This window comes from Ursus arctos, unplaced genomic scaffold (assembly GCF_023065955.2).
Source record: "Ursus arctos isolate Adak ecotype North America unplaced genomic scaffold, UrsArc2.0 scaffold_26, whole genome shotgun sequence".
In the NCBI taxonomy this organism is placed as follows: domain Eukaryota; kingdom Metazoa; phylum Chordata; class Mammalia; order Carnivora; family Ursidae; genus Ursus; species Ursus arctos.
This window is the reverse complement of record NW_026622941.1, coordinates 30,779,094-30,806,526: the sequence shown is the minus strand read 5'-3', so window position 1 is coordinate 30,806,526 and position 27,433 is coordinate 30,779,094. Positions and strand designations below refer to the sequence as shown.

The following is a 27,433-nucleotide window of genomic DNA, read 5'->3' as shown; positions in this document are numbered from 1 at the left end:
TCTGCCTGTTCATCCTTCCCTTGACTATCAGCAACCATTGTTTTTTTTAATTTTCTGTTGCCACCATTTTGCCTTTTCCAGAATGCCCTATATTTGGAATCATACGGTATGTATGTAGCTTTTTTCAGAGTCATTTCCTTCACTTAGTAATACGTATTTAAGGTTCTCCATGTCTTTTCGTGGCTTGGGAGCTTATTTCTTCTTAGCCTTGAATAATATGCCATTGTCTGAATGTACTAGAGTTTATCCACTCACCTACTGAAAGGCATCTTGGTTGTTTCCAGGTTTTGACAATTAGGAATAAAGCTGCTGTAAACATCCATGTACAGATTTTTGTGTGGACATAGTTTTCAACTCCTTTGGGTAAATACCAAGGAACACAATTGCTGAATGACATGGAAGAGTATTTTTAGTTTTGCGAGAAACTGCCAAACTGTCTACCCAAGTGGCTGTACCATTTTGCATTACCACCAGCAATGAATGAGAATTTCTGTTGTTCCACATCCTTGCTACCATTTGGTGTCGTCAGTGTTCCAGACTTTGACCATTTCAATAGGTATGTAGTGATATCCTGTAGTGGTTTTAATTTGCGTTTCCCTGATATATGATTGGAACATCATTTCAGATGCTTATTTGCCATCTGTTTATTTTCTTTGGTGAGGTGTCTGTTAAGGTCTTTGGATCATTTTTTAAATTGGGTTGTTTATTTTCTTGTTGTTAAATTTGAAGAATTCTTTGTATATTTTGAGTAACAGTCCTTTATTAGCTGTGTCTTTTGCAAATATTTCTTCCAACGTGTGGATTGTCTTCTAATTCTCTTGGCATTATCTTTCACGGAGCAGAAGTTTTTAATTTTAAGGAAGTCTAACTTATCAATTCTTTTTTTTTTTTTTAAGATTTTATTTATTTATGTGACAGAGAGACAGCCAGCAAGAGAGGCAACACAGCAAGGGGAGTGGGAGAGGAAGAAGCAGGCTCCCAGCGGAGGAGCCCGATGTGGGACTCGATCCAGAACGCCAGGATCACGCCCTGAGTCGAAGGCAGCCGCTTTAACGACTGCGCCACCCAGGCGCCCCTAACTTATCAATTCTTGTAAGTCTTTCTTTTGTAGATTGTGTCTTTGGTGTTGTATTCGTCATTCTTTTTTTTTTTTTAAGTTGGGAGATAATTGACATGTAAGATTGTATTAGTTTCAGGTGTACAACATAATGATTCCATATTTGCAAAATGATCACTACATTAAATCTAGTTAACACCCGTCGCCCTACAGTTACAAATATTTTTCATGTTGAGAACTTCTAAGATCTACTCTCTAAGAAACTTTCAAATATATAATACAGTGTTATTAACTATAGTGTCATGTTGTACATTATATCCCCATTCGTCATTCTTTTTAAAACCTGGATTGGTTGACATTTAAATGGATTTCAACATTTCACTATCACAAAGAACGCGGCAACAAACATCCGTGTTCAAATGTCGCTAGGGTACATTCCTATAGGTGAAATGAATGAGTCAAGAACATGCTAATTTAAAATTTTGAGATATTGCTAATTCAACCCCCCCCCCCAAAGACTACCAATTTCCATTTGCATCTAGAGGATAAAGAATAGAAGCAAGACTTTAAGACACAGCAATTTGTTGGTGACAAGAGCACTGGGTCAGGCATTGGAAGAACTGGCTCCTATTCCTTTTTCTGATGCTCTAATTAGCTTTGTGACATGGCATGAATCACTTAACCTTCCTGTCTCACTGGGTCCTTTCACAAGCTCCCTTGCAAAAATGCTAGTGGATACAGTTTCTAGCCTTGCTTTCAAGCATGTAGCAGAACACACTTACCCATGCACTTTATGAAGACTGCATTTCTAAATCAATGTGCTAAATCTTCCACTTGCTTAAATTCCTTTAGAATGGAGCCAAACTCAAAGAGAAGCTACGACCTCCAGGATGCACTCAGATGCTCGGAAGCCAGCACCGCATTTGGGGTTTGCTGCCTGAGTGCTGCTTTGGCTCAGCCCCCTGCATTTGGCCGAGTATCTGAGGCTGGGAGTGATTCCAGGCAGGCGGCAGACACTCAGTTAGAAAGAGAGGAGTGGGGCCAAGGTGTGCAACAAATGCATTTGACAGGCATTCTGGGGAAAAAAGCCTGTGTTGCCAGACTAACCTGTGTCTCAGTATTCACAGGTGGAGATTTTCCATAATAAAAGAGTTTTATTTCCCGCACTTGTGCCAGCATAGGATTCAATCAGTGACTCAAGTTAACACTGTCTTTTACCAACATTAATACTACTATCACTGTAAATGTTTGGTTTAAACTCAACGGTACCGTGAGGTGGTGGAGATGAAATCGATGGCTCGGGTCAATCTAATTCCGGTTTTGCTGGAAAAGTGAGAAAGTGATGAGAGGGTCAACTATTTCTATTTTCTTTCTCCCTTTCAAATACGTATTGCAAAGGAGAAACAAAATGGATAGTCAAGCCAGAATTCTGACACTGAGGAAATTGCCGAGTGATGCCGGTCTGTGGTATTTTCGAGGCCACTGGCTCTTCACTACTGCCATACATTGGATTTCCTGGTTTTGTAAAAGGTTGACACAAGGGGGGCCTTTGGGGGACTCCCACAGATTCTGATTTAATTGATCTAGGGAATGGCCTGTCATCAGGATTTTTAAAGTTTCTTTCGATGATTCTGACGCACAGCTCAGAGAGCCAGAGTTCTAGTCTTATGCTACCCAATGCGGTAACCACAAGTTCCATGTGCCACTGAACACTCGGAACGTGCCCGGATCGGCTTAAGACATGCTCAGAGACTTAGACTAAAAAGGGAAGTAATGTTAATAATTAAAGCATTATTAATATCATACTTTAATATTACATATCATACATTAAGTTAATATTAATAAGACTATCATTGGCATTATATTAATAATTAACATGTTCATAAAATACTATTTCAGGAATTGCACGTTAAAATAATATTTTGGATATACTGATTTAAATTAAATATATTACTAAAATTAGCTTTACCTGTTTCATTTTACTTTTTAAAATGTGGCACTAGAAAATTTAAAATTACATGCGTGGCTTATATTTGTGGTTGCATTACATTTCTTTTGGACCGTGCTTTTGTGCCATGAGCTCAGGCAAGATCTCTGATGCTGCCTGTGCATTCACAGATTACTAAGATCCAGGATACTGATTAGAGGGGAGGGGTAATTTCAATTTCTCATGACCATAGGAAATTTTTTTCCCCATAGGATAGAGTCAACCACCTTGGAGACATAATTGCCAGCCTCATGTCCTCTGTTACCTCTTTATTTCCCTGATGTAATGCCAAGGTAAAATTATCAAATTTTTTTTTCTGCTTTCTAAGATAAGTTTAAAACTGCAAAGGAGAATACGATTCTCAAAGAACCCTCTCCTATGCCTGAAGCTTGCTATGAAATCACTGACTTTCTAGGTGAAGAATGTAATGAGTGTGGAAAGAAATTCACTGATCTCTCCAAAGAGAAAAAAATCATATGACTTTGAATCCTAGAGCATCAGATGGCCTCTCTTTCATAAACTTTCTATTCCAAGGGAGAATTTGAGAAGCATAATAGCATAATATTGAACCAATCTGCTAGGAATTTTAAACACCATTTTTCTTAGTAGTCAGTCCTATTTCCTTTTTTTTTTTTAATAATGATTTTTTATTATATTATGTTAGTCACCATACAGTACATCCCCGGTTTTCGATGTCAGTCCTATTTCCTAACAGTGGAAAAGCCAGAAGGCAAAATTTCCTAAGAACAAACTTACAGGGATACAGGAGTTAATCAAAATGTATCTGCCAAGGAAATCTGTGAATGAAATCTATTTTTTGTTAGATAACGAGTACATTACTTTGTAAAAGTTGAAATTTGAAATTTTAATGATTTTTATCTTAATCACTTTAGAGTTTTGCTTACCTGTTCTCTCTGTTACGTGCTGAGAAAATATATACGAAAAAAGGTGTAAGTTCTCTGCCCGTGGTGTTCATTCTTTGCTGTGTTTCCCTCTTCCTTCAATATCTCTTTAACTGGCAATTGAGAAAAGGGACAAAGCAGATAGCTTGGGGAGAGCATTTACCTTTTTATCTTTGGTACTAATTTTATAGTTTAAAAATTGCCTAGCATTATAAAAGCAAACTATAGTTCACATTTGTGTAGATACTTGAAGGATCACAAAATCGCTGAGTTTTGTGACACAAAGGAAACGTTTTTTTAAAGATTTATTTATTTATTTGAGAGGGGGAGAGAGAGAGAGCGAGAGAGAGTGAGGGGCAGAAGGAGAGGGAGAGCGAGAATCTAAAGCAGACTCCCCACTGAGCACAAAACCTGATCTCAGGACCCGTGAGATCATGACCTGAGCTGAAATCATGAGTCGAGTGGGACGCTTAATAGACTGAGCCACTCACTCAGGTGCCCTACAAAGGAAAAATTCTTAATGGAACTGCTTGAAGTGGTCCACTTTTCTCAGTGGTCACCAAGAATATAGTTAAGGACATCATGCAGATTTTGGGAAACCAAAAGTAAAGAATCTAACAATATGTCAGTTTGGAGCCCAAGGATTTTTGGTTTGGGGTATTTTTTCTCTTTATAGGCTATGAGCTTAGAAAATTTAGGTTTCAGAAGTTTTAGAGTTTCAATTAAATTATACTCTCCAATCCCCTTTGAACTTTGCTTTGAAGAGGATGTGATCGTACATGGAAAGATGTGATCATACATGGACATACACCTACTGGGGAGTGAATTTTCTGAGCTATTTACAGTTTGTACTCCAATACCTTTATATTCTTCATTGTTCAAATTATTCAGTATATATGTGGCTCGAGAAAACTTGAGTCTCCCATAATTCTTAGTTTCATATGAGTTTGCCATGAGTGTTTGGAATTTTCTTAGACAGCAAATGCTAGGCAATGTGGAGCTCATGGAGACCTTGACTGTTGCATCTTTGTTGTCCTACATGCGACTCACACGTATTTGATCAATTTATGTTACTATTCAAGCTTCAGCTTTCTTCATCTTTAAAATTAGGGTTATGACTCTGCCATATGTAGTTCTTCTCAAAATTAAAGATTTCTATCAGTGTCTAGCTAGGGTTATATATGCACTAGGTCAGTGAGTGGTAGCTGTCAGGCTTATTAGGAGATAGCTAAAGTTTGTCAGAAATGCCGAAGATACTGACTTTGTATTTTTTTGGCTGAAGGACACTGCACTGTATATGAGAGAGACAGTTTAATCAAGGACACCGACTCTTGAGCGAACTCTCCAAGTTTAAGTCCCATTTTCGTCTCTTACTATTTGTAAGACGCTGGGCAAGTTTTTAAATCTCTTGGCCCCAGTTTCCTCACGTGTAGAATGGATTCTTCACGGTGTCTACCTTAGAAAACTGTTGTAATATTAAATGAATTTGTACATGTGAAGACTCTAGAACACAGTTCCTGACATATAGAAAGGCTGTGTAAGTTATGTATTCATCCTGGCACCTCCTAGGTATTCAGTAAATGTATAATTATATAACTGTGTCATGGCAAGGGACACTCTTGAGTAGAAATGGCAGTTTGGGGAAAACGGAAGAAAGTCTTTTGAATATCCTGAGGACACCAGACACTACTATCCCCATTTTTAAAGTGAAGAAAGGGAAGCTTGAAGCAGTTGAGTTGACTTGCCCTGGGAACACATGACAGAGGAGAGCCCCCAAATCATGCCTTTTATCTCTCCATTTTGGTTATTTTTATCATTCTATCCCACTGTCTATACACAAAATGATCATGGTAAATGACCGTAAATATTTTCTGAGATTTTCCAACATGTTTATTCCAACAAATTTCATTGTTTTGATCCCTTCCTAGAAGACTCTCCTCAGGGGAACTTACATTCTGATATACGCAACCTACACAGATTTATCTTTAACAACATTTTAAGTATTAGTTCTTGAAGGCTGTAGTTTTAAATTCTGAGGAACTTAGGAGCATTTTTTTTTAAAGATTTATTTATTTATTTATTTATTGGACAGAGATAGAGACAGCCAGCGAGAGAGGGAACACAGGGGGAGTGGGAGAGGAAGAAGCAGGCTCCTAGCGGAGGAGCCTGATGTGGGGCTCGATCCCAGAATGCCGGGATCACGCCCTGAGCCGAAGGCAGATGCTTGACGGCTGTGCCACCCAGGCGCCCCAGGAGCATTTTTATCACATAAAGTTGTTGTAAGTAAAACTCTTGGGAGTATGCCTGTTTTAAAAAATATAATATGCAATTGACTGAGAAGTGTATGCATTCTAGTTGCTTCTAAAAATCTATTTTAAATTGCAAAGCTTGTTGTTTCCTCTGAAGCCACATTAGCCTCAAGGATAATGACATTTTTTCTTTTTGTGTGGCATTGATGGTGACTTAGTTTTCCCCTTTACTCGAGAATGTGCATAGTTATGCACAAATTTGTGTTATTATTCTTTTCACCTTCATGGAGAAAGCCATGAGACAATTTTAACAAGAGGATTCCTTCTCCTTTAAGTTTTGGGATCTTTAGGTTAGGTTTATACTCTTCAAGTGAACATAGTATCTTCAAAATCAGGTATGTACAGGATTGCCTGGGTAGTGTTCTAATTTGGGTATAATTTCAGAATATTACTGAAGTTGTTTTATTGATGTTATGTTTGTCTCGTGCTATCCTAGGCTATTTGGCTCTGAACTCTCAGCACCTGTCCTGTATACAATCAGATGGCAGGGGTTCCCTGAACTTTTGTTGCTATTTGAGATTGAAATAAGGTCTTGTCTCTTATAAAAGCAACTGTTTATATTTGTTGAAAAGGTAAACTCAGAAACCACATGAGCACAGAAACACAGGGGACTCAGGTAAAAGGATTTTAAAATAAACCAGACCCTGTTTCCTACAATTTCAAGTTCTTTTGGTTTAATAACATCTGCTGCTCTTTCCCGCACGGTCCTCCAGGAGATGAATCAGCTGCATCTTTGCAGAAGCTCTAAGAGTTCTCCTATATAATTCTTTCTGTTTATTGCTAGATGGTTCACAGTTATTTTGGGACCCAGAAAATCAAATTATTGGTTTAGAAAGTCTTGAGGTTAAGGCCAGTTACTTTATCTGATGGGGCTTTTGGCAGTTCAGTTTGTCACTTGATCAACACAAAAACATGTGATGATTTTGTTATAGCCCATTGTAATTCACTGCACCTTTTAGGATGACATAGAGAATGCCCAGTGGTCTTTCAGTGCAGGGATCACAACTCAAATGCCTATGGGCCTGGGCTGCTAAAAAAAAAGTAGTGTGAGGAGTAGGGATTGTGGCAAACTGGAAAGTAAACACTCTGTCAAGAATGAGGGTTTGGGGGGACAGGAAGACTATGTTCCTGATGGGATACATTAGTTATTATTTTTTTATTTTTTTAGGTATATGAGTTTCTCATTTCTTCTGAATGTCACCAGTCTCCTGGAACCTTACTTGCTTCTCCTAGGTATGTCGCCACCTGGGAACAAAGGGCTCTGTTGCTGATGTACGGTGTGAAAAAGTCAGCCCACCTGGTTGTTCTGATGGAAGTATCCACCCAGTCCCTCTGTTGCTGGCCCTAGAACCCAATATCAGACCCATCATGCTCAGGGCAGCCTCAGAGCCACGTCACGTGCACTTTTTGCAAGAGACTTCTGTGTGTTTTCTCATCTCATCAGATCCTTCTGCTTTTTCTCTTCCCAAATTCTGTTTGGCTAATGTTCACCAAGGGGACCTCTTGTAATTTTCCAATTGATAAATTGATTTTATAAAAAATATCTTTTGGGGACACCTGGGGTGGCTCTGTCACTTAAGCCTCTGACCCTTTGATTTCGGCTCAACTCATGATCTCAGGGTCATTAGATCGAGCCCCCAGTGGGCTCTGTGCTCAATGTGGAATCTGCTTAAGACTCTCTCCCTCCCTCTCCCCTTGTCCCTCACCCCTCTTAAAAAATAAAAAATATCTTTTAGTTAATGTTTAGAGACTTGATGTGGGAGATAGAGGTTACAGGAAGTATGACATCTTGAATCAAAGCTCATCTGTTTCTATTTTATAAAAGACAATCAAATTATAAAAGAATAGAAATATGGAATAAAAAGAATAGAAATATAAGTATGGAACTAGCATCTTCTTTTTTTAATCGTTCCTTCCTTTTTTCATAGCTAATGCCTGTAGACTATTTTGGTATAGCACAGGGAACCACTTACTTCTAGGAAGCTCCTAATTTTGTAGATGACCTTTTCCTTTAACTGCTCTTCTTGGCATTACACATTTTACAATAACCTCTCAGCAACTTCTTTTGTGATTTTTTTTTCTCTTACACTTATCCTACTTGAGTGCCTGAGATCTGACAGAAGGAGGATATGGGACTAATATTTTAACATTAATTTATGTTTACATGCTGATACAAAAGGGTTGAATGACTAATCTTAAAATCCATATATATAAAAAAAACCAGTGGAGATGGGGGAAGGGGAGCATATTAGTGGACTTCCAGAGTTGTGTGGAGGAAGGTGACCGGTGAGTACTCAGAGCAGCTCTAGTTATTTGCCACCTTTAGAAATCTGAGATCATGAGGAACGTAGATCTAAACATCTTAGGTTCACAGTCACGTTTTTGTCTTACTTTCATTTGTCTCCCCAGCATTCATTACAGCTACTGGTATGTAGTTGGTGCTCAATTAATGGTCATAGAAAGGATGATGAGCTATCCCTTCTTTCAGAGATTTAAATTACTGGAACATATAGAAGCCCAGAAACATACATAATTATTGGAGTAGCTGATGAATGTGCCCGGCATGCAGAGTTGCTTGCTTTTCTGTATGACCTCATTTTATGGATGAAGACAGTGCACAGATTGCTGAGGGCATACAGGTGACAAGTGGCAGAGCAAGGATTTGAATCCAGGGCTGTTGACTCCAGAATCCATAATTGCAAGTAGTCTTCTTTGCAGTCAGATGGAAGAGATCAAGGCCAAATCTGTAAACAAGCAAGGACACAAATAATTACTTGGGTCACGTAGGTAAAAGTTTGGTTTCCTTAGACATGTACATCTCAGGTTTTTGCATTAGACAAGAATTCCAAACTTAGGAGACAATGGTTGTTTTACAATGAAAAGTTTGTTTCCATTCTTTGGTTTTCAGATTTTTATAAAAATACTATATGCATACAATAATAATAATAGTCAAAGTTGTATGCATTTGTTTAAAAATTAACAGATAAAGAAGATCATCCTTCATCCTCACCTCCGGTCTCCCTATGCTCAGAGAGGTACTTTTAACCATTCCTGCTGGTATTTCAAGTTTAATGACTGTTTCCATGCCACTAAAAAATACATTTACAAAATGTTTCCTCTGTATTAGGGGCAAGGTATCTAGGGATGACCAACAGTTAAAATCATTCTTCTTGGGGCACCTGCGTGGCTCAGTAGATTAAGCGTCTGCCTTGAGCTCCAGTCATGATCTCAAGGTCCTGGGATCGAGTTCCGCATCAGGCTCCCTGCTTGATGGGGAGTGTGCTTCTCCTTCTGCCTCTCCCTTCCCCTGCTTGCATTCTCTCTCTCCCTCTCTAGCTCTCTCTTTCTTTCTCTCTCTCTCTCAAATAAATAAATAAATTTTAAAATAAACATTCTTGTGGAGAGAACTTTCACTGAGGAAATAGTCAATATGCAAACAAATAAATAAGCTGGGTAATTTTAGAGGGTGGTAACTGCCATGAAGAATCTGATACGTAGGAACGGTGTGGAAAGAAAGTGAGGTGGATCTGGTTGCTTTGCTTGTTTATCTTGGAATTGGAGAGGGATTTCCTCTGAGGTGCCTACTAACAGTAGAAATGCATTTAAAGGACCATCTGGGATGCACAGGTAAGATAAATAAGTGAAGCTTCCCGAGGACAGAATTTTGCCCCATTAGATTGTTTCTAGGATGGAATGTAGATATAGCATACATATAGAACAGATACTCTTTTTTTTGTTTTTCCAGGAAGAACGAAAAATTCAGATGTTTATATGCAATTTCCTGATAGCTAAATGTGGAGCCGATCTTTTCAAAACTCTTCACAGCCAGAGGAAACATGCTTCGAGGCTGTGGGTATGGGACTTTTGCTTCAAACCAGTGATCCCAGTATGTATATGTATATTTGACATAACACACATAGAAAGCGACAATATTTGGTGACACGTTGTGGCCAACAGGCTGAGCCTTGGTTTCCCAGGAGCTGGGAAGATCGGTATCTGAAGGCACACATAGCTAGAGTGACCATATGCATGCCTTTGTCAACTGTCCCAGTTGACCCCCATTGTCCCAGTGTTCTGGTTTGAGCGATGTCATACAGGCACCATACCCATAACCATGTGCGACACACAGTGGTCCAAAAGTTCTGAGAGTTTGTTTTCTGGAGACTAGCTCCATTTCTTTAGAGAGTAATTCTGTGTTGGCCTGGTGCAAACTCTGTTGCTGCTCACGAAAGCAAGATGGTGCAGGCGTAGCTAAAACTGAACAACTTTTGCATGAACCGTACCTGTCCCATCACACTCCTCCGTTTTATAACTGCCTGCCTTGAGGCTGCATCACTAAGAAGTCAGCCAGAGGAAAATCTCTGGTCCTACTAGATCCTTCTGACGTGTACTTTCTGGGTGATGTCTCTCTTAACTCCAGTTATTTATGAATAAAATCCAGTCTGCTTTCTGCATTATGTCAATGTTTTAAATCATGATGCATCACCCCTATTTCTCAGCACCGTTAGTGATTAGATTCCTTTTTGAGCTTTTTTATTGTAATTTTCCTGGAATCTGAGTACAGAGGAAAGGGAAATGTGGATGCTCATTTCGATATCTTGCTCCACTCTTTTTTTTTTTTTTTATTCACTCTTTCTTACTGACCCAGCTGAAATTGGAGAAATAGGCCATGACTTTTTCTTTTCCTTCTTGTTCTCCTGGTAGGGTTTTGCATGCATAATAAGGATGGACCTTCTAACCGTACAGTTATTATCTGTGAAACTGAGCTGAGGGTTGTTAAACCTCCATTCTAGCGCATGCAGAGATCCCGTCTGATCTTGGCAGGTGGCGGTGGTGGAGTCGTCCTGCCAGTCAGATCCCAGGAGTCACCAGGCTATCCGCATAGATCAGATCACGGCAACAGTCACATATCCATCACCTGTGCAGTATAACTTCTGTGCTGTTCAGTGTCAGCTCTGTCCTTGACTCCTGGCTAGAGATCACGTTGAGACTAGACCTACTTAATTAGCTCACTCTTTTTATTTGCCTTTCAAGGTAGATTTTAAGTAAGATATTTTAAAAAGTTAGCTGTGTACTTACCCCAAAGTGCTCAAAAGCAGGAGCCCCAAATAGACGTTACCAAATAGGTGAGCAGCAGAGCTCCAGTGACATTTTATAACCAATGCTTGCCCGTGGATTTGAAATCAGGAATGGGAGAAGAGGAAAGGATAAGACTCTCATTTAAACAACAAGCGTTTGCCCATCTCTAATGAGCTGCCTCCTTTCTTGCCTGGGAGTTTCCTAGGAAATAAGCCGCATGTGGCACAGCGTGGGCACATCGTGGCCTTATCTTTTCGCCTCCTGCCCCAGTGACCAGGCAGTGCACAGACCCTGGGGTCCCAGTCAATCCTTTAATTTTGCTACCTAGACTGGGGAGTTGACCGCATAAAGCTAAACCCTCCAAAATGATCATGTCAACAATCAACACAGACAGGGCAGGAACAACCAAAGTGGTTAGGGGAAAACCAGGCCCATGAGGTCAGGGAGTAAAGCAGCACGGGGAGCTCTTGCTTCACTTCTTAGAGGCCAGTCACTAGGAAGTTGATTTTTATGGTGTCTCCTTGCTCAGCACTTGGAAGATGTATTTTTACGATTCTTTCCCTGAACCAAAATTATCGCTGGGTTTACCACTCCGGGATCATTCGCTACATTTAATACGGTCTTTTGTGAATGAGAGGAAAGGAGACTGATGCCACCTGAAGGGGAGGGAGCTGTCCAGAGAGACTTTGTATTTTTCGTCACTATTCAATCCTTTTTTAAAATTTAGCAATGGGACTGAACCCTGGAAATCTACATAGTTAATGTTCAGGCCATACAAAAGCATAAAACGAGGCACCAAGTCATTTTGGGGGGTTTACTCAGAGGGCATGAGCTGTAGTCCCACCCCTGCCTCTCACCGATAGTAGGAACTTGGCGAGGTTGCGTAAGGCTTCCTGGCCTTCCATTTCTCATGTACAGAGAGGGACGATGACACCAGGCCTGCCCAGTGATGGACTTCCTGTGCACATCTCATAAGAAAAGAAATAAAACATTTTCTGGGAAGCTCTGAAATACCATTGAATGTGAAATAGTAGTAGTAGTAGTAGATTTTTCATGTCTTAAAACTTGACAGCTAACAAGTTGGTTAATCCTGTGTCAGGTAAGCAGTCACCTCATATAGCTGCTTCCCCCCGGAAGTTAAACTGATTGAATGGTTAGTTATCTTAGCTAAAGCGGAACATAGATGTCTGTAAGAAATTTAGTCTCTTTAATCCCAATTTCTTCTATCATTGATCATTTGATATTATAAGCTCACCAGAGCTAAGAAATATGTAACAGAAAATTGGTAGGAGCTCAGTTCTTTGATTATATATTTTATTTTATTTTTTTAAGATTTTATTTATTTATTCGACAGAGATAGAGACAGCCAGTGAGAGAGGGAACACAAGCAGGGGGAGTGGGAGAGGAAGAAGCAGGCTCATAGCGGAGGAGCCTGACATGGGGCTCGATCCCAGAACGCCGGGATCACACCCTGAGCCGAAGGCAGATGCTTAACCGCTGTGCCACCCAGGCGCCCCATTGATTATATATTTTAATCTGAAATTCTTGATGTTTCTACTCATCTTTATTTTCCCTCATAGATATTTTTCTGGCTCAGAGGAAATTATAAACTCATTTTCTTTTTCTTCCCAAATTCTGGTCCTCTTTTAGTTTGATTCCTGCACTTTCAATTTTTGAAGCTATGGTTTACATCAGACAGGGAGAAAGCAATCAGCCTTGTGTAGCCGCTCTGTCCAGTTTTGACAAATGTAGAGTGTTGCTGCAAGTTTCCATGTCATTTAGGTTTCCTGTGACTAACCAACACCACTACTGGAGCTAATTTAAGAATGTTTCCCCCACTCAGCTTTTTATAGCTCCCTCCTACATTTGTTACTAAGAAAAAAATTTAGGCAAATATCACATCTTGAGTCATGAGGTATGAGTCTCATGAGAAGTCCTTGAATTTCAAAGGAAACCAGAGTGAATCCATAGACAGTCCCCCCGGAAGCTTATCAGTCTGCAGATGGGGAAACCACTTACTCAGCTTTTGAGCTTTGAATGAAAAGACATGGCATTTCCAAAGTCTACACGCAGTTGGTAGGAGGCTCTCTGTAGCCAGTCATAGAGGAGAAGGGAATTCAGTGAGACCCCTGTCCAGCCCGGTTGTTGATTGAATGAGAAAATGGAGCCCTAGAAACATTGGCTGGCTTTCTTCACGTCGTATAGCTGGCCCTTGGGTGCGAAGCTGGAGTCAGAGCGCAGGTGTTCAGCACAGAGCAATGCCGTTTCTACCACTTCATGGAGCCCACGTAAGCTCTTTCCTCCTTCATGTACCAGCTTTGAGAAAGCCTAAGGAATGCAAGAATTTTGCCCATTTAGATACTTCATTTTCCAATTGAGTTTTGTTTTATTTGACGACTGAGGAAATGTCAATCAATGGAGGTGTAAATGAATCTGCTTCCGGCTGTGAAATTTAGGCTTTTTGAAGGCCAAACACAAATGGAAAAATGCAATCAGACCTTTCAAATTGTTATCAAATCAAGTTAGAGGAAAAGAAAACTCTACCACCTCAGCAAACAGCTATATTGAGAAGTGCCAACTTGAAATTTAATTTATGAAAAGCAAATTAATTCTTCCTACTTCTCAGAACAGATTTCTTTAACCTCTGTGTTAAGTGCATCTTTCTAATTGAATGACTTTGGGTAGAATAAAGAATCTGATTATTTAAGACGAAAGAAAATTAGCCATGTCTTTGTTTAGTATGTAAGTCCTTGCTCAGTATTAATAAACTTTTTGGTGACAAGGAAATTTTTTTTCTCTGTAATTAATACATCCAAAATTATGAGAGTCAAACAGACCTCAGTCAATGGAGAATGTGAATAACTGCAGAGCAGTTAATCTGTAGTAGCCCTCAATCCTTATTTACCATTTATTTATAGAGGATTATTTTGAAGGTAATTTTTACTTCTACTTCTTTAGAAAAGACAGATTTTAATGTGGGAATGCCTTTCCAGTTTAAAGATAATATGAAGAAGTTACTTGAAGCTAATTGGTAATAAATTTGAAATCACACTGTAGTCTCCTATGATGGAAGCATCATGGAACAGTGAACAGAGTTGTAGATTTGGAACTGGAGCAGCTGACCCAACCAGCTGACTAAGAAATCTTGGGAAAGTTCTAGAAGTTCGCTGAGCTTCAGTTTCTCTTCTGTTCAACAGAGGTAAAAATTCTTATTGACAGAGTTGTTCAGATGATTGCACGAAAGAAGGTTTTTGAAAAGATGTAACAGAATCTAGTGCATGGGCAATCAATAAATGAAAAGTTATTCTAATATAAAAAATTTAATTCGATGTAAGATGAAGTAAGAAAAGCCAGATAGGGTTGAGATCAAGTAGGTAGTGAAGGCAAGCTTTCAACTTTCTTTTTTACTCTTCAGAATATTTTAATGTTCTCTTTTAATGAAGTTCTATTAAGGTTAAAATTCATAATGTAATTATGTTTTGTTAGCCAAGCTGGTGTCTATTAAATTTTGGTTTTAATTAAACGTCTTGGCTGGTGTGAGTTCTATGAGTGCTGTTGAACAGATCAAAAGGAAAAGATTCAGATCTCAAGTAAGAAATGAAAGTCATTTAACTTATGTCAGGTTCAGGTATACATGATTAGTAACAATGATCAAATTTCTAAAAGCTTTCTTCAAAGCAAACCTAAAATAGATATTTAAAAAAAGAAAATACTTCTTTAGGGGCACCTGGGTGTATCAGGAGGTTAAGCGTTTGGCTTTGGCTCAGGTCATGATCCTGGAGTCCTGGGATTGAGCCCCACATGGGGCTCCCTGCTTAGCGGGCAGTCTTCTTCTCCTCCTCCTCCCCGTTCACACTCTCTCTTATTATCTCTGTTGAGATCTCTGTCTCTCTCAAATAAATAAATAAAATCTTCTTTTTTAAAAAAGAAAATACTTCTTTAAAAGAAAATATGAAAATTAAAGCTCAGAAAATTAAAAGAAATTAAAAAGAAAATTGGACTCAGAAGAAATAAAACCAACGTTGGTACAGCTTAGCTAACAGCAAAAGCTGATCTGCTGTTACCCAGGGCGCCTTGTTGTCCGTATTCTTTTGCAGCAATAGCACGCAGAATGCAGTGAATCAGACAGCTGGCCCCATACGTGTTGCATATGTGCAGGTAATAGAATCGTAATGGCCTCTCTCCTTAGTAGATCTGTTCTAAACACATAGACCTAAATGTCCATGCCATGCCTCCAGTCCAAATCTATCTCATAATTTCCAGCATAAATTCTGTACTCCAATCAAGCCTGTTCTCCGGCATGTATCCTCCTTGTTCTTGCTATTCTTTGCACGTGTTTCAGTTTGCTACCCATCTGCCCAAGGAAAGTTCTACTTTTCAGTTCTTCTATGACATTTTTCAGCTTACTTTAGCCTACTCCAGACTTCTCTTTTTCTACTTCTCCTCTATGGCACTTTTTATCTGTTTCAGGCATTTTGGCACATGATTATCTTCTGACCATTGAATTCAGTATTTGTATGGTATATATAAATCTTTCCCTTCCCTCCCAGCAAACACCTTGAGGGCAGGAATGCATACTATATACTTAATTAATACTTATCATTTTTATTGAACTGAATAAAGAATACAATTGTATATAAAAAATCTGGGTATTACTTTTTTAAAAGATTTATTTATTTATTTTAGAGAAGAGCTCAGGACAGGAGAGGCAGAGGGAAAGGGACAGACAGACTCTTAAGTGCGCTCCCTGCTGAGCGCAGAGCCCAACATGGGGCACCATCTCACCACCCGGAGATCATGACCTGAACAGAAATCAAGAGTCAAACGCTTAGCCAACTGAGCCACCCAGGTGCCCTAAGAATCTGGATATTCCTTTTTTTTTTTTTTAAAGATTTTATTTATTTATTTATTTGAGAGAGAGAGGGAGAGAAAGCGAGAGAGAGAGCTCATGCCAGCAGGAGGAGGAGCAGAGAGGGAGGGAGAAAGATCTCAAGCACACTTCTTGCTGAGCACGGAGCCCATCGCAGGCCCAGTCTCACAGCCCTAAGTTCATGACCTGAGCTGAAACCAGGAGTTGGTTGCTTAACCGACTGAACCACCCAGGCACCCCTGGATATTTCTTATTGTGTTTCTATTTCTTATTTATTTTCAATATTTGAAAATATCTTAATATGCAATAATAAATAAGCTCTCTGTCAGCATCTGGATATGAAAATCTTCTTACCTCTTACTAGAAGTAATTATATCATCAGAAAATAAAGATTTTATGCTGGCTTTGTTTCTTTTCTTCCTGCTTCCCTCCTTTGTATCTTCTATTTGTCACATGGTCTTTATCACCTGCCTACTGTACCAGGCACTATGCTAGGCAATTTACATGGCTACCTCTCATATTTTCTCCATTTTTCACATAACTTTGAGTTTCTAACATCCTCTAAAACTTGATTGTTCCACCTGTAAAATGGAAACCATACTATCTCACAAAGTTATGGAAGGGTTAAATGTCACTCCCTGTACTCTTATCTTATGTAATCATTGAACTTTTTATAGTCTTTCTTACATGATCTCTTACTTGAAGGACAAATGAGCGATGCCATCAAACCGCAGGCACCTAGCTGTGGGCAAAAGATATATTCCCTCTGTCTTTGTTATTTCAAAATCAGAGAGATTTCTAAATGCAATTTTTAACCTAATCAGCTAACTGTAATAAGGGTTTAATATTTTCATACAGGAAAGCAGCAATGTCATTTTTTTTTAAAGATTTTATTTATTTATTTGACAGAGAGAGACAGCCAGAAAGAGAGGGAACACAAGCAGGGGGAGTGGGAGAGGAAGAAGCAGGCTCCTAGCGGAGGAGCCTGATGTGGGGCTCGATCCCATAACGCTGGGATCACGCCCTGAGCCGAAGGCAGACGCTTAAAGACTGCGCCATGCAGGCGCCCCTAGCGATGTCATTTGTAAAATCACGTGCTGCCTGCCAAGAGTGAAGGTAAACCTATCCATGCCTGTACAGGGATACACTCTGTAGAAGTGGCATGCTTACCTTTGTATTTTGAGATTCCATTAAAACATAGGTAGGTCAAAGCAAATTAAAATATAAATCTATAATCCACTTTTTTCTCTTGCCTTTTCAAATAATATATTGATTTTTGACTTTTGACAAAAAATTCTGTTCTTCTGAAGTGTTTGAATCTGAGAGCATTGGAGACCTTTGGCTTTTAGATTTTCTATCAGTTTCACAATCTGAACAGACTCAGGTGGAGTCATCCCTGTGTTTAAGACTTGAAAGGACTATCTGTAGATCTTAGAAGAATGATTGGTAATGCCCTAACCACAGTTCTTTTTTGAGCAAATTCTAGGAGCACTGTAAGAATTTGGGCTGTTGCTGATACACCTCTTTCTTTGGAAAGTTGTAAAATTGAGGAAACAACTATTCTGAGCAATTTCTTCTTATATAACTAGAATATATTAACTTTATTGCCTCCATCAAATACTTCCATCTGTAATTACATCCCATCACCTCATTTTTCTCTAAGCTGTTGTACCCAGGCAAGCTTCATTTTCTGACCTTTCTCTATGCTAGGCTATAGTCCATTTATCTAGAAAGATGGGATTTTTTTTTTTTTTACTTTTATGAACAACAGGCTCTTGATTTATGGAAGCAGTTGTAAATTGTTATTATTGCCAAAATTCTATCGTGTTGATAAATGAAAACAAACAAACAAACCCTGTCTTACAGTTCAGAACAAAGAATTACTAAGTTCATGATTAGGAGAAGAATGTGAACTGAAAATTCTGTGTTTGTTTCCTGTGTCTGTCTCTAATTTTTATATTTGTGTTGGGGACAAGTTACCTTTCCTCCCCAAGCTTCAGTTTTGTCTTTAGTAAAACTGGAGGGATACTTTATAAGGATTTGATTACACAGTGAATGACAGGAGGCTGGTCCATAGCAGATACTCAATAAATGTTGTGTCTTCCAACTAGGTTTCACTAAAATGTCTCATGTTTTATAATGGATTGTTTGAAAAACTCCTATAAATTTTTGTATTTCTCTAGTGTTGGTGGTCCAAGAATGATGAATTTTGGATCACTCTAATATTCAGTTTCTGCCCAGAAAAATATAAGACAAAGAAATGTTAAGGCATTGGGAACCTTGTTTTTATATATCTGAGTCTGGAAATACAGTGTTCCAGAGACAAAAATTCATCAGGTTCTGTTAGAGTCATTCCTAACTCAAGGCTCATTCAGCTTTTGCAATGAATATGACCAAGGATTTGTACCCTTGGGTCTATGCATGAGTTTTATAACCTTTGTGAACCTCATTACCCTGTATTGATTTTTCATTCTTCAAAAGACAGGACCCATGGTTTTTATCAAACAGTCAAAGGGCCTGTGAGCTGAAAGTTGTTAAAAAATACTTTGTATTTAGGTTTTCAAAATTATGGATTGCCTAGGAACTTTGGAACCAGTCAAAATTCTAAATTTAACAAAGCTATTATAAAATAATTGAAGGAAACCAGAGCTATAAGTTTTTGGAACACGGATATTGGTAACATTACTTCTCAAAGATGCTTCAGTATTAGACATAAGGGGGTGTCTTGTGCTGGGTGGGGAGTGAGCAGGTTATCACAGTAGGTAGACCTATTAGGTGTAGCTGGCTACAGAATTACTGATCAGGAGCAGAATGTCTTTGTACACTTTGGAAAGGGTTCCATAACCTGTGATGTATGTTGAAAACAAGACTGGTCTTTCTTGTTGCTGATCTTCCTTTCTTTTGCCCAAAATCTTAACATGGAGATTCATTCCTTTCCATTAAGAAGGCTGGCTTCTGAAAATCTATATTAAGATACATACTTCTGTAGAAATGATTCTTTAAAGTCTGTTCTATGAGCTCCATCCTAAATATGTATTTATCACATACTAAACATGGCCTCCGCCTTAAAAGAGAAGAGTCTAAAAAAGGTAAAATATTGACATAAATAAATTGAAGTCAGCGTATAAAGTGGCAAGAGCCACAGAAAATTATAGATTAACAAAGGAGTAAAGATGAGGAAGAAATTACAACCTAATTTCTCAGTGGGATTGTGGTTTTAAGAGTAGGAAGAGAATGGGGGAGGTGTTGGTCAAAGGATTCAAACATTCACTTATAAGATGAGCATGTTCTGGGGATCTAATATGTGGCATGGTGACTATACTTAATAATATATTAAAAAAAATCATTCTCCACGATCAACTAGGATTCATTCCTGGGTTGCAAGAGCGGCTGTATATTCACAAATCAATCAACATGATCCATCACATTAATAAAAGAAAGGATAAGAATCATACGAACATTTCATTACATGTAGAAAAAGCATTTAACAAAGCACAACATCTATTCATGATAAAAACGCTTAACGAAGTAGATTTAGAGGGAACATACCTCAACATAGTAAAGGCTATATATGACAAAACCAAGTTAATATCATCCTCAGTGCGGGAAAACTGAAGCTTTTCTCTAAGATCAGGAACAAGACGGGGATGTCCACTCTCACCACTTTTATTCAACATAGTACTGGAAGTCCTATCCACAGCAACCAGAAAGCAAAAAGAAATAAGAGGCATCCAAATTGTCAAGGAAGAAGTCAAACTTTCACTATTTGCAGATGACATGATACTCTATATAGGAAATCTGAAAGACTCCATCAAAAATCCTTCTAGAACCGAAAAATGAATTCAGTAAAGTCACAGGCTACAAAATCAACATAAGGAAATCTATTACATTTCTACACACCAGTAATGAAGCAGCAGAAAAAGAAATTAAGGAATTAATCCCATTTACAATTGCACCAAAACCAATAAGATACCTAGGAATAAACCTAACCAAAGAGGTGAAAGACCTGTACACTGAAAGCCATACAACACTGATGAAAGAAATTGAAGACAGCACAAAGAAATGGAAAAACATTACATGCTCATGGATTGGAAGAACAAACATTGTTACAATGTCTATTCTACCCAAAGCAGTCTACACATTTAATGCAATCTCTATCAAAAACTAACATCTTTCACAGAACTAGAGCAAAAAATCCTAAAATTTGTGTGGAACCACGAAAGACTTCAAACAACTAAAGCAGCCTTGAAAAGGAAAAGCAAAGCTGGAGGCATCACAATTCCAGACCTCAAGTTATATTACAAAGCTGTAGTGATCAAAACAGTATGGTGTTGGCACAACAATAGTCATGTAGATCGATAGAACAGAATAGAAAACCCAGAAATGAACCCACAATTACATGGTCAGTTAATCTTCAACAAAGCAGGAAAGAATATCTGATGGGAAAAACATAATCACTTCAACAAATGGTGTTGGGAAAACTGGATAACTACATGCAAAAGAATGAAACTGGACCACTTTCTTACACTATACACAAAAATAAATTCAAAATGGATTAAAGACCAAAATGTGAGAACTGAAACCATTAAAATCCTAGAAGAGAACACAGGCAGTAACATCTTTGACATCAGCCATAGCAACTTTTTTCTAGATATGTCTCCTGAAGCAAAGGAAACAAAAGCAAAAATAAAGTATTGGGACTTCATCAAAATAAAAAGCTTCTGCACAGCAAAGGAAACAATCAACAAAACTAAAAGCCAACCTGTGGAATGGGAGAAGATATTTGTGAATGACATCTCTGATAAAGGGTTAGTATCCAAAATCTATTAAGAACTTATGAAACTCAACACCCAAAAAACAAATAATCCAATTTAAAAAATGGGTAAAAACATGAATAGACATTTTCCAAAGAAGACATATAAATGGCCAACAGACACATGAAAAGATGCTCATCATCACTTATCATCAAGGAAATACAAATCAAAACTACAATGAGATATCACCTAACACCTGTCAGAATGGCTCAAGTCAACAATACAAGAAACAACAGGTGTTGGCGAAGATGTGGAGAAAGGGGAACTCTCTTGCATTGTTGGTGGGAATGCAAACTGTTACAGCTACTCTAGAAAACAGTATGGAGGTTCCTCAATAAGTTAAAAATAGAACTACCCTACAATCCAGCAATTGGACTACTAGGTATTTACCCAAAGAATAAAAAATACTAGTTCAAAAGGATACATGCACCCTGATGTTTATAGAAGTATTATCTACAATAGCCTAATTATGGAAACAGCCCATGTCCATTGACTGATGAATAGATAAAGAAGAGGAGGTATATATTTATAGAGTATATATATATATGTATACATATATATATACACACACACATATATATATAGTATTTTTATATAAATAGAATGAAATATTACTTAGACATTTAAAAGTGAAATTTTGCCACTTGTAACAACATGGACAGAGCTAAAGAGTATTGTGCTAAGTGAAGTAAGTCAGTCAGAGAAAGACAAATACCATATGATCTCGTATGTGGAATTTAAGAAACAACACAAACAAGCAAAGGGGAAAAAAGAGAATGAGGCAAACTGGAAAACAGACTCTTAACTATAGAGAACAAACTGAGGGTTACCAGAGGGGAGGTGGGCAGAGAGATGGGTGAAAGAGGTGATGGGGAGTAAGGAGGGCACTTGTGATGAGCACGGGGTGATGTATGGAAGTGTTGAATCGCTCTATTGTACACCTGAAACTCATATTACACTGTATGTTAACTAACTGGAATTTAAATAAAAACTTAAAAAAAATAATACTGCAGAAATTTCCATGAGAATAGGATCTTAACTGTTTTCACCACACACACACACACACACACACACACACACACACACACACAGAGAAAACAAACTATGAGAGGTGATGGATGTGTTAATTAACTTGGTTATAGTAATCAGTTCACAATGTATACATATATCAAATCATCACATTGTACACCCTAAATATATACAGTCTTATTTGTCAATTACACTTCAATAAAGCGGGGCTGGGGAGATGAAGACTAGGAAGATAGGATTCTGTAGAAGAAGCTATGTATGAACTAGCCTTTGAAAGATGCAAAGTATTTGAATATGTTGATATTGGGTAAAAAGGCTTTTTAGGAAAAGGAAACATTGTATTTATGAATATTAAAACAGGACATTTGTGACGTATATGGAATATGGTACCTGTGGCACAGGATATGCAAGGGAAATAGCTGAAAGTAATGAAGCATTTCAGGACCACAAAGAGAGGACCTCTTAAGTTTTAGAGCTTTTGAATCCTTCGTGAAGATTCCTCTTATAGTTTCTGTTGGGTCTCTTGAGGACTCTATGTCAGCATAGTTCACCCACATGGCCATTCTATCCATAGCTTCCTTGGCAACACCACCAAGAATATACAGACCTATTAACCTCTGTTTGAGATTTTTACTCAATATTAAGAAAAACTCAAGGAAAGATAATTCAAAAGAAACACTTCTAGATCCTTAAAATGATAAAGAGGATGAGATAATGGTCTCTCTAGTTGGTTGCTGTCTTGTCCCAGACCTCACTGTTAGGGGGAAGGTGACATTAGAACATTTCTAGTTTGGCTGTGGACATTTTATAAGTGTGGAACTGAAGATATTTGGTTCTATTCTCATTTGACATTGGCACATGGTATAAATATATAATATAGGTATTCCCTTAAAAGATCACCATTGGCTCTGCCTCACAAATTAGGCCATTTGCTTGAGCATGGAGGAAGGGAAAGAACTGATGAAGTTTAGGAAGGCAAGTCAGTATCATTGAATTGTTAAGGCATGGTGACTAGTCATGTATATCTTTCATTTTGTTTTGTTTTGTTTTACATATACAACTGCATCTTATTTGAAGGGAATAATTAAAAGATGAATTTGAGAAATAAGACTCCATGGGGGTGGGGTGAAGGTAAGGTCCTAAAACCAGTGAGCCATCTTATGTTTTTTTTCCATTAATTAATAGAAATGACTTTTTCAAATTACTTCTTCCTGTAACTATTCAACATTAACAAGAGAATACCCAACATAAAACTATTTAATTGAATTAATCTTATTAATATGCATACCTATACACACAGTTTGGAGATAGGGACAGAAGAATCTAAGTGAGTGTCTCTGATGATTCATTACTTGTCTTTTAGGGATAGATCCTCTCTCATGCTCCAAAGGCTACCTAGGCCACTATTGTGGGTTGGATCCAGTAGGTGGACCCTCATCAGAGCAAAATTCTGAGTGGAGATTCAGCTTTCAGGTGTTTGGAGAGCAGAGAGATACATGCATCCACAGTGGGAGTAAGCAACATCATGTTAGAAAAGCTCAGAGTTTTTATAATTCTACTATCTTGACCTTAAATAGGATCACTGCACACATTGGCACAGCTGCCTCCATTCAACTGGCTATAATAAGCTTTACTTATACGATGCTGTGGAAAAATTGGTTTGCTCAGGATATATTAGTTATAATGACTATTTTTTTGAGTTTATTGGTACACATTTACATACAAGAGAATGATAGTTACTTGAATTTGTCTGTCGTACAAAAGTTGTGGAAAGCAGATTTCTGTCTTTAAATGGTATTCTGTAGGAGCGAGCCTTCACTGGTTTTTAGTATCTCGTTAAAATTTGGAAGTACACATTGGGGTTGCCAATATAACCAGTTGCTTTCAAATGAATTTTTAATGAGAGCTTGACCTGAGGATGTGAACAAATGACTGAAATTCAAATAACTCGTCAGAAATACCAGTTCTGGATAGAGTAATATATGCAGGCTGAGACTGGAAAAAAACAAGACAATTTTATTCAGAGAGTTCACAGAGAGTCATAATAAGTTAATTCAAGACTTAGCTTCTACTAGCTTTGATGTATATTTATAAGGTCTTTCCTCTGCTTTTTTCTGTCATTAGTGGGTGAAATAAAATGTTTTATTAAATTCTGATTTGACTCAGAACTGGGCAAGGGTGATAGTATCTGTTAGGGGAGCAGAAAGCAGTTAGAGTTGCAAGCTGTGGGTCTTCAATTTACTTAGGACTCAGTGTCTATAAGATCTTTTTTATTTATTTTTTGTCCCTAAGAGAATGTCTTGAAATAGCACAAGAGATGATTTGGCCATCAAGTTCAAGACCTTGATGAGTTTACAGAGTATGAGAATGAGACCTGTTTTTACTGTGACGCATTTTGTGAGAGATCTCAGTTTGCAGAAAGCTTTCTATTGCAGTCCATTAGTATTTCCCCATAGGAATCCCACACATTAGGCCGGAGCATTTCGGCACTGTTGGTCAGAAGGAGGATGAGACTAAAGTATTTATCAGATTAGTAACACAGTTAGGAAGAAAGCTTTCAAATCACACATAGTCCCCAATCTGTTGCTTAGCTTCCTGAGTTCTACTTCCTTCCTTTCAAATGTTCCTATAAAATATACATATGGGTTAAAAATAATTAATTATAATTCTCCTTTCAGTTGCTATAGCAATGGCAGTTCCTTAATGCATCCTGTGTTCCCTCGTGCCCTTCTGAATTAATTTAGCACAAAGCAGCTCAATTTTAGAAATAAAGTCCTTTGAAAATAGGTGTCAAGTATTATTACAGGGATTTTATGGTGTCCGGATGAGAATCTACAGACTTACTGGGGGGCCATGGCCTTGTGACTGTGGTTACAAGGTAGAGATGGTTCCTCCACTGGGCCACGTTTCCTACTATGAATGTTCTATTTTGAGAGCAACCAGTGGGAGTACAGATTAAGAAAAATATAGAATAATAGCCAGAATCCTTTTTTTGTAATTGTATACCAAAAAATGGATTCGGAATCTCTTTATTCTCCTCTTCCCCACCCCACTTCATTGTCTCTTGAATCTTTTTTCTGATTCAAGGGAAAGGGAAAAACAGGAATGTTAAAATTATTTTATTCAAAATAAAATAGTTTAAATGTTATAAAAAATCATAATCCCAATCTTCGATGCCACTTATTGGCATACGAGAACATTAAAATAATTAATTGAACAAAAGGCTTGTATCATCTCTCTCTGATATTGACCATTTATTATGGATTTATTATTTATTTGGATTTGTTAACCAAAGTTTTGATTTAAGTATGAGTCATCTTTATTGAAATGAAATGGAATTTGTTAATAGAGCTCTCGTTCTTATAAATAATGAAATAACTTAAATTCAACCCATTTTGTTTATCTAACTTTACTATATCCATTAGGGTTAAATCAGAGAAGCAGAACCAGTAAGAGATACATGTGTTACATTTTAATCTATGTGTGAACTGGTTGGCCCTCCAAATACCCCTTACGAATCTCAGTTGTGGTCCACTCTCACTGGAAACATACAAGAAAGGAAATTCTGGGAGATGTAGTTCAGCCTAGCCAAATTGCCACGTGACAAAACCAACACATGTGGTTTGAGATTTAAATACTTTCTTTAAGCCTTTAGGGATTAAAAAAACAACATATAGTGCCTCAATCTACCTCAAGTTTCTTGCAATTGATCTTTTTTTTTTAAGTGGTCTAAAAAATCAACCATTAGAACTATTGATAATACAAATTGGCAAATGCTAAACAAAATATTGCCTCTGAAAATAATGGTCAATAAACCATATATTAATATAAATCACATGTATATACCTTGTTATTATTGGGTAATATAATCCAATGCTTCAATATCTTTGAAATTTGACAGTTGGAAGAGTTTAAATGCTGGCTCAGCGACCTGCTAGTGAGTGAACTTCACCTTCGTTTCCTCCCACACAAAATGAGGACAATCATACCTGTCTCCTAGGATTGCTAGGAGGTTAGTGGAGATAATGTACGTAAAGCTCTTAGCATAGTGTCTGGGACACAGTAATTGCTCGATAAATTATAATAATTATTACTAACAGTAGAACGTTTACCTTTACTTTGTAAACTTTTTTTGCTTTTACTTGAAAAACAGTGATTAATAGCTTTGACCTTATTTTGTTCAAATGAAGTTTCTGACAGCACCTTGCCAGAAGGTGAACATAGAGACACTAAGGTACACTGTTTTTTTATTTTGAAGATTTTATTTATTTATTCGACAGAGATAGAGACAGCCAGCGAGAGAGGGAACACAAGCAGGGGGAGTGGGAGAGGAAGAAGCAGGCTCCCAGCGGAGCAGGGAGCCGGATGCAGCGCTCGATTCCAGGACTCTGGGATCACGCCCTGAGCCGAAGGCAGAGACTTAACGGCTGAGCCACCCAGGCGCCCCCTAATGTACATTTTTGATACCTCACTGATTTTTCAAGTCTATGAATTCTAAATCCCCAGTGCTGACATGAACTTTCTGCTCTCACTCAGGGCTGATTGATTTCAAGTCCAGTGGACAGCAGAGAGAAAAGCACCTGGTGAGCGGTAAGCAGGTGGAAAGTCCTGTGTTCAGACAGAAGGCTGCTATTTCCGAACACACGTTTTTCTTGTCGTTGTCATTCCTGTGCAAAGCCATTTTATCTGTAGATGGCCAAGAGCCTGAAGCCAAATCAAAAGCAAGTGCAATTAGGGGAAATGGATGAAATTTCTTTACATAAGACTTTTTTTTTTCTTTTACTCTCCAGGCTGCAGAAATTGCAATTGGTTGTGGCAGGAACTAATAAGAGCAAGGAAAATTATTCTGGCTCTGTACTATAAAACAAGTGAAAGAGGCAGTTTGTAATCCACAGGGGGTTTGTTTCATGGGCCCAGCGAAGAAATATTGTGCTTGTATGGCCTCTTAAGCCATGAGGATGAACTTAAATCCCTCTCCTTTCTGTCAACACTATCTATTGTAGGAGAGCCATTCTATTCTAGGGAAACAAATCTAAAATTTCATTAAGATGAAAATAGATTTAATAAAACTTATTCTTACATTCAGGCCTTTTAAGAGCGTCGAGCTGTGATACAGCATAAGGGAGATGGTGATGGAGAAGAGACTTTCATCCCTTACCTTCTCAGCAACTCACATCAAACATTCCTAAAGAAATACTTAAAAATATAGGATGACTTCAATGGTATTTAGGGGGGAGTGGAAGTTATTAGACTTGGAATCAGAACATCTAACTTTGAGCTACAGTTTTGTGCCCTGGTTTTCAACCCAGTACTCATCATTTTCAGTCTTGGACTATGGATTCATCCAGTATAAAATAGGGATGATAACATTTGTTTCTGTTTATCA

The 27,433-nt window shown here is 38.0% G+C and overlaps 1 long non-coding RNA gene across 13 annotated transcripts in view; it reads left to right on the top strand.

Annotated features, from left to right (window-relative positions):
• Nucleotides 1–27,433, top strand: part of LOC130544860 (uncharacterized) — a 103,474-nt gene that overhangs the window by 54,155 nt on the left and 21,886 nt on the right. For 6 of the 13 annotated variants that reach the window (XR_008961535.1, XR_008961534.1, XR_008961536.1 and 3 more), the window contains exons 5-9: nt 285–556; nt 897–1,092; nt 3,257–3,337; nt 7,424–7,488; nt 10,001–10,141. This is a non-coding gene — a long non-coding RNA (uncharacterized LOC130544860). Of the gene's footprint in view, nt 1–284; nt 557–896; nt 1,093–3,256; nt 3,338–7,423; nt 7,489–10,000; nt 10,142–25,948; nt 26,638–27,433 lie in introns of all 13 variants that reach the window. The other 7 variants (XR_008961531.1, XR_008961530.1, XR_008961526.1 and 4 more) reach the window with 5 other exon arrangements.